This window comes from Pinus tabuliformis, chromosome 8 (genome assembly GCF_031772625.1).
Source record: "Pinus tabuliformis cultivar Carrire ecotype Pingquan chromosome 8, CPIR1, whole genome shotgun sequence".
NCBI classification, from domain to species: Eukaryota; Viridiplantae; Streptophyta; class Pinopsida; order Pinales; family Pinaceae; genus Pinus; species Pinus tabuliformis.
Window position 1 is genome coordinate 175929768 of NC_142294.1, and position 8991 is coordinate 175938758.

An 8991-nucleotide genomic window follows, 5' to 3' on the forward strand; every position below is an offset into this window, starting at 1 on the left:
TGGTTGGTGGAATAGTTGTTATCTTTCCTATTCAGATTCATGTCTGGTAAGTTGACATAATGGTCATTATCTTCCCCATCAAAGGTTAAATCCACATTTTGTTGATAAATATTGTTGTAGTGGCTTTGAACATTGTGAATGCTTAAATGAGTATTATAATGCCTTGATAAATATTGTTGAATATTTTTGTATTGGTTTTGAACCTTCTGAATGCTTAAATGAGTATTATAATGCCTTGATAAATATTGTTGTAATGGCTTGTTGATAAATATTGTTGTATTGGCTTTGAACGTTGTGAATGCTTAAATGAGTATTATAAATGCCTTGATAAATATTGTTGTATTGGCTTTGAACCTTCTGAAAGCTTAAATGAGTATTATAATGCCTTGATAAATATTGTTGTAATGGCTCTCAAACAGGGTCAGATCCCCATCAGTGAGCTATAATGCCTTGATAAATAATGTTGCATTGACTTTGAGCCTCGTGAATTCTTAAGTGAGGTACCAATAACCTCACTCTATTGAAGTTATAAAACCTTGATAGACTCACTCTACCAGAGCTATTAGGTCTTGATAATCTCACTCTAGTCAAGATGCCTTGATAAATAATGTTGTATTGGCTTTGAGCCTTGTGAATTCTTAAGTGAGGTACCAATAACCTCACTCTATTGAAGTTATAAAACCTTGATAGACTCACTCTACTAGAGCTATTATGTCACACCCCTACACCTGCGGTAGTCTTCCAACCGCTTGTAGCAAGGTGCGGCACCACCGAACGCTTTCTTTTCACCAATACTAACATTCGTGGACTACGCCTACTTTCACATTAATATACTTAGCTTGTGTTTCGCAACTAAGTAAAAAGCAATTATCCTTTATACTTAATGAAGCCCATACTCATTCATTATCATCATGCAATTATACCGAGAACAATAACAATTACAACAAGTATAAAGGGGAGTGGCAACTCCCCGTAATGTGAGTCTGCCCGACAATTTTATTAAGAATATCAGATTTACAACACAAGTGTGTCTTGGCCGAACCAAGTCTCACACTTAACCAAATATTACAACCGAGGCAAACCTTGCCTTTACAATCATGTGCACCCTTGCACAAAGAGTAGTGCTCACCCGAGCCACTTATTCCTCTTTACCAAGTCCTGCACAAATCTGCATACATATCGAACCTCGGCACACTTTCCTACTCCTCAACCGGCACAAGAATATACCAAATCTGCACTTAGATAGTGCACATGAGATATGCGCATCTCCTATCTCCCCTTGCGCAGATTTACTCCTCTCCTTATGCGTAGAAGTGATGATTCAATTCGATGATTTATGAGCCTTCATGCTCCACATATATATACCAAGTCTACGTGGGTTTACATGGGGTGTGCAGCCCCATGGCCGACCCCAAAACCACTAACGCATGCCCATATGCTTCATTTTCAAGTCGGCTTTCATATATTTAAATATCGCATATATATATGCTCACGTCCAACACTTAGTCGCATAAGTGTTCTCCATTTTGTCGCATTTAACGTCGCATTCTGTCGCATGCATTTGTCGCACCCGTCGCACATTTCCTCCGCGCGCCCGCGCGCTCGCTCTCGTGCACGACTCGCTGGTGCTTGTCGCACTCATCTCCCGAAGGCCTTACATGCTCCTCCACCTGAAATCGTTGTCGTCCTCGACAACATACCATCCCGGTAGCCATCCACCAAGATCATCATCATCCATGATGTTGACTCTTCCACACAAAGAAAACATCCTTGCAACATATGTAGAGTCTCATCTCCATCATGCCTTGACTTAGTGACCAACTGCCACCAAGCTCACCATACCAAGGTATGCACCTCAACGGTATGCTCTCCATCAGATATCATCTCGATCCATGATCATCAACCCCTCTGCCACAATCTCCACTGCAACATCTCGTGTCGACCTCATCATGTGTCTCCATGTGAACCTCTGCCATGATACTCCAACACAATGCCAACATATCTCTGCACACTTCCGGACCTCATGTCTGAACTAGTTGGGTAGCTAATCCAACCATCACGCTCATTCCATGAGAGTGAACATCCTCATGCCATCATCAGCTGTTCCTCAAACATCTACCACATCCTTGACTCCTCAAGAATCCATCTCCATAATCCATGCTCAGGTCCATGGAAACTCCATCCATCTCATCTGCAACATGTCATGATGCTTGATGCCAAGCCATCCCTGCACCATCAATCATACCTGCTCAAACATGTTTAAGGACTCACTGCCATGAGCAGCTAACAATGAGCCCCATCTTCTTCATCCATCTAAGAAGATGTAGAGGGAGTAGAGCCTGAAGGCTCTCCCTCACTAATCAACTCGATCCACCTATCAGGATCCTCAATCTCCATCCTTTGTAGATAAGCAACCCGGTCTTCCCTCTGGACATCCGGCCTCACATATACCTCCTCATCATCATCATCATCATCCTCCACCAACTCTAGCCTTCTTGTCAAATCCAAGATGCTATCTGAAAGTGTCTTGATGACCAATGACTGCTCCACAAGCTTTGCCTCAACACTAGACAACCGCTTGTTCACCTTCTCCTTATCCTCCATTTGCATCACTCCCAATTTACAATCAGGCCTTGTCACACCAATGGTTGGCACACCAATGGGTACATCTTCCCTTCCATCATAAATGTAGAGCTTCTTCAAATGTGGAACGATCATAGCATCAAATTGTTTCATGAACTCCATCCCCAATACAACCTCATAGTCATCAATCCGCACTATAGTGAAGTCCACCTTCCCGGTCCATTCACCAAGTGTAGTGTCCACCCTTTCAGCTATACCAAGAATCTCAATAGGAGGAGAATTCACTGCCTTCATTTGTGCCTTTGCCGATACAAACTTCAGCCCAATTCTTCTCGCAGTATCTTCGCCCATGAAGTTGTGAGAAGCCCCACTATCCACCATAGTGAGCACATCAGCACCTCCAACCTTCATTCGAACATACTCCAACTTGTTCCTTTCAGGATCCCTCCTAGAGGCTACTTTCGTAGTAGCAGAAGCACCAAGTATCTGCATCATCCCCACAGAAGCATCATCATTCTTTCCATCAGATTGTGCAATAGCGGCCACCTTTGGTTTAGAGGGACAATTCTTCACCATGTGTGGTTCTGCACATATCCAACACTTCAAAGGTTTCTTCGTCTTCGAACCATCATCCGATTTCGAAGCATCATCCTTCTTCTTTTCTTTCGGCTTGTCAGACTTCTTTTTCTCATCAGAAGTCTCATCATAATGATCCACCAACCTATCAACCGCAGCAAAAGCCTCCTCAAGTGTCCTAATCTTCTGCCTCTTCACCTCATTGCGTGCCCAAGGCTTCAACCCAATAATGAAGTTGAACACCTTGTCCCTTTCCGCCATGTCGGGAAGTTCCAGAGTTGCACTTGCAAACTCTCGCTGGTATGCTTGTAGGCTTCCGGTTTGCTTTATGTACTTAATCTTCGTCCTTGCTTCCCACGTTTCATCCTGAGGACTGAAATGGGTCTGCAAAGCCTTCTTCATGTCATCCCACGAAGTGATGTCATCAGCACTGCCATTGACAATCTGATCCACCCTCCTTCGCCACCACATCTTAGCATCCTTTGTTAAGAACTGAGCAGCCACCTTGACTTGTGTCTCACCATCAGGAAGACTCAACCGTTCCAAGTACTGCTCCATGTCCCATAGAAAGTTGCCAAGAGTCTTTGCATTCCTTGTGCCATCATAAGATTCTGGTTCCTTGACCTTCACATGAGGCACTCCTCCACCTGAGTTATGCCTCACGGCCTTCTTCAACACCGCGATCTCATCCTTGGCTTCATCAAGAGATTTGTTTACCCTGTCAAGAGATCCCTTCAAGTTCACGATCTCTGCAAGACCCTGATCCCTTGCTTCTTCGACCTCCTTGACCCTTATCTCGAGTTGTGTACACATAAGATCAGTGTACTCATGCTGCGTTCGGAGCTCATCAAGTTCTTCCCTTAGCTTCGAGCTGGCCTCTTGCTCCTTAGTGAGCAAGTCCTCCCTCATTTCCCAAGAAGACTCCATGGCTTCCATCCTCTGCAGTATTCTTTCCATAAGTGATAAAGTCCCGGCTTCATGGCTAGACCCAACTTGAGACCCGACTGCCATCTCTAACAGCTTCTTCTTCCTTTGCGATCTAGTCTCCACCATCCAACAGCTTCACCGAACTGAAGCTCTGATACCACCTGTCACGCCCCTACACCTGCGGTAGTCTTCCAACCGCTTGTAGCAAGGTGCAGCACCACCGAACGCTTTCTTTTCACTAATACTAACATTCGTGGACTACGCCTACTTTCACATTAACATACTTAGCTTGTGTTTCGCAACTAAGTAAAAAGCAATTATCCTTTATACTTAATGAAGCCCATACTCATTCATTATCATCATGCAATTATACCGAGAACAATAACAATTGCAACAAGTATAAAGGGGAGGGGCAACTCCCCGTAATGTGAGTCTGCCCGACAATTTTATTAAGAATATCAGATTTACAACACAAGTGTGTCTTGGCCGAACCAAGTCTCACACTTAACCAAATATTACAACCGAGGCAAACCTTGCCTTTACAATCATGTGCACCCTTGCACAAAGAGTAGTGCTCACCCAAGCCACTTATTCCTCTTTACCAAGTCCTGAACAAATCTGCATACATATCGAACCCCGACACACTTGCCTACACCTCAACCGGCACAAGAATATACCAAATCTGCACTTAGATAGTGCGCATGAGATATGCGCATCTCCTATCTCCCCTTGCGCAGATTTACTCCTCTCCTTACGCGTAGAAGTGATGATTCAATTTGATGATTTATGAGCCTTCATGCTCCACATATATATACCAAGTCTACGTGGGTTTACATGGGGTGTGCAGCCCCATGGCCGACCCCAAAACCACTAACGCATGCCCATATGCTTCATTTTCAAGTCGGCTTTCATATATTTTAATATCGCATATATATATGCTCACGTCCAACACTTAGTCGCATAAGTGTTCTCCATTTTGTCGCATTTGACGTCGCATTCCGTCGCATGCATTTGTCGCACCTGTCGCACATTTCCTCTGCGCGCTCGTGCGCCCGCTCGCGCGCTCGCTCTCGTGCACGACTCGCCGGTGCCCGTCGCACTCATCTCCCGAAGGCCGTACATATTAGGTCTTGATAATCTCACTTTAGTCAAGTTATAATGTCTTGATCAATATTGTTGTAATCACTTTCAATTTTATGAACCCTGAAGTGGGTATCCTAGTACCAACAGCCTCTCTCTAGCTTAGCTATAATGCATTGATAAATATTGGTGTATTGGCTTTGAGCCTTGCAAACTCTTAAGTGAGTATCAACCTCATAATCTCACTTTAGCCGAGCTATAATGCCTCGATAAATATTATTGTAATGGCTTTCAACCTTGCGAACTCTGAAGTGAGTATCCTAGTACCAACAACATATATCTAGCCTAGCTATAATGCCCTGATAAGTAGTATTGGCTTTGAGCCTTGTGAAATCCTAAGTGAGTATCAACCTCATAACCTCACTCTAGCTGAGTTATAATTCCTTGATAAATATTGTTGTAATGACTTTGAGCCTTATGAACTCTGAAGTGAGTATCCTAGTATCAACAACCTCTTTATAGCCTAGCTAAAATGCCTTGATAAATATTGTCATATTGGATTTGAGCCTTATGAATTCTTAAGTGAGTATCAACCTCACTCTATCTGTGTATGTTTCCACACCTTGTCATCATGATGTTTTTCAAATTTGGGATTGGACTCGCCACCCATCATCAGGGACATAAGCTATAGAGGATTGGAAAAGAGTGCTAAGATAATTATAAAGAGAATGAGGGGTGTCGTTAATCGAGAAATAATAATAATAATTGTTAGAGATTCAACCTTTGGCCAATCAATCCAAATAGAATAGAAAATTACATTAATAAAATAATAAGTTTTTAAAATAAAGATTAATTATAAAGAGTCTTTAGCTTAGGTGATTTAAATTGTTAATAAAATATTTGGCCGTTAATCTTTGGTCGTTAATCTCTGACTGAACAAAGGGAAGAAAGATGAAATATCAAAATTAAAAAATAACCTTTTAAAGATGTAATAATAGTATTATTAATATTATTAAAGGGTAATGACTTAATAATAAAATCAAGAAATAATAACGATATTAATAAATCAATCTATTATAATAATGATATTTTTTTATATAAATAGATACTAATGATTAATGAGAGATACAGGACCATTTGAAATTCAAGAAATACTTAGAATAAAGAAATGATGGACAAAGATATGAAATAAAATATTAATAATTAAATCCAATAGTCAATTAAATAGTAAAATTAATAAATTACCAAATTAATAAAAGATATTTAAAAGAAAGAAGAGAATGCAATGATAAAAAAGAAACTAAGATGGGGTGGCGGTGGAGGAAATTCCAGGAGAGAGAATGAACCATATGAAGACGAAGGGTTCAAGTAAGGAAAAGGGGGGTAAGAAGAGGGAGATCTAGGTGAGGGAAGAAAAGAGGAAGGATGGTCAGTCATTAACTAAGGCAATGGATCAGTGGTTTCCAAGGGTTGATAAGATTAAATCCTTCTTCCTTATTGAAGTTCTTCGGGTGCTTTTCAATGTCAAGAGATTCCTAAGTCAAGCAAGTGGATTGGAATGAAGTAAGGGCTAAGATCTTAGTTTGGTCAAAGTTAATAGGTTGCTTATTAATTTTGAATGAGTGTTCTACTAGAGCATACTTCATGACCCAGTCATTAGTCATGTGGCTATGTGTTCCTCTAAATAGGCTTTAAAGGACATACTAGTTTGGCCAATATAGGACTTGCCACACAAACATGGAATTAGGTAAACTCCAAGACCTATCATTGGATCCATCTTATCTTTAGGAGATTTGAACAATTTCTTTAGAGTTTTGAAAGTTTTAAATAAGGTTTTTTTGTTCTTTTTGGCTAAGAATTTAGAAATGAGATTAGTGGTTCCTCTTATATATGGAAGGGATAGGAGGGACTTAGGAGGGGACATAGGGTCTTTATGACAGTGTGAACGAGAAAATATAAAGGCTTTATTGATTTGGGATGAGAAATAACCATTCTTGATAAGGGCATTAGTGATGTGAGCTCTTTTAGAGAATAAAAAATGAGGATAATAAATTTTGAGCACTCTATTAAAAAGGGTATTTAAGACAAAAAAATCCTAAGTCTGGTGATGATGAGAGTTTGCATGGAGGTACTATTCTATGTGAGTTTTCTTCTGATACACTTGGAAGGAAAGGGAACCATCAAACAATTAGGTAATAAGGACATCTAGAAAGGGATGCGAGGAGTGCGCTTCTAATTCCATGGTGAATTATATATGTAAAGAGAGGTTGTTGAGGTGATTCAATAAAGCCTAGAGGGCAGGAATCCCATGTGGCCAAACCACAAAATTATCATCGAAGAAATAACACCAACATTTTGGTTCCTAATGCCAAATATTAAGGGTCTAGTCTCAAAATGATCCATAAAGATATTTACAACAATAGGCGACAAAGATTGTAATTTATTCATTGAAATTACATTGCTAGTCAGCGTAAGTATGTTGCATGTAAATGTAGTGCTACAGGGGTCATCAAAGTCAATGGCACTATAGTAAAGTGAAAATATTTATAAAAAATAAAGCATATAAAATGCATATCGAAGTTCATATGACGATAACAATGCTATGAATGAACCACTTTTAACATTATATTTTTTTTCACGTCAAATATATTATTGGCCCTCCTCAGCAAGGGTGAATTATGATTTTTCACTTTTACCCTGATTGATAAATTGTCTTAAACTTGATTTATTCAAAAACACAAACTTATGTTTTTAGGTTTCTAAAATAAAGAATTCTTTTTTGTGATTGGTCAGAATAACTTCATACACCCTTTGAGTCTTTCTAGAAATAAATAAAAAAATATTTTAGAAAATATGTTAAAAAATATCTTTAAAAATCAATAAAAAGATAATTGAAAAATAAAATTACATGAAGCATCTACGGATGCATGAATCTGGTGAGGGGTGGCTTTGGTGGATTTTGCGACTTACCCTCGACCCATAACATTAACCTAGCAGTATTGTTGACCTAAAAATCTTATGGACAAACAACAAGAGCCTTGACATATCTCTAAGTGTACGCATGCTCACTCCCAGCTACAACCCCATGGGGAACATCAAGGAATTGGGGAAAATCTTCCTCTCTCATAGATAGGTCAATGATAAAGTATATGTCCTCCTCATTGGGCCTATACCACGCCTTAGGATCAACACGAAAATCCTGGTTCTGGATATTCCATTAGCGGATCAGATGCACCAAAAAGACAGAGTGTGTCGTCATGGATGTAGCCTCCTCATAATACTTTAGGAGGCCTACATTCCTTAAGATTTCTCGGGTCGTTGCAATAATAGGGCGAGGATATAAATCTCTCTCCCTCTCTCTGGCCTACCATGTTCAGACCATATTGTATGGGTTTGCTTGTTCCAGCTGGTGGTCCCTCTGCTGACATATCTGCTACATGATTAACATATAAAATACATCATCCTCATACATAAAATACATTTTTTTTATTAAATGAAACTTGTTTTTATAAATATGGAAACATAACTTTTAATAATAATAATAATAAACACTTGTGCGCTCAAAACACAATAATGCACCGATGCCGACGTGCTTTCAACAACAACAACACTGCTACCGGCATGCACATAAGCATAACGCACAGTTGTTGGTTCACAAGTTTAACTTTTGATAGCGATGCGGAAAACTTGTGCATCGGTGCACATGGATAACCTTTTCGCACTGGTACAAAATGTTCAGGTTATCGAACACATCGAGTTATGGCTATATTTTCAAATATTAATTTTGTATTGTGTTTGGTAAATATAAATGCATTTGGCGTGATG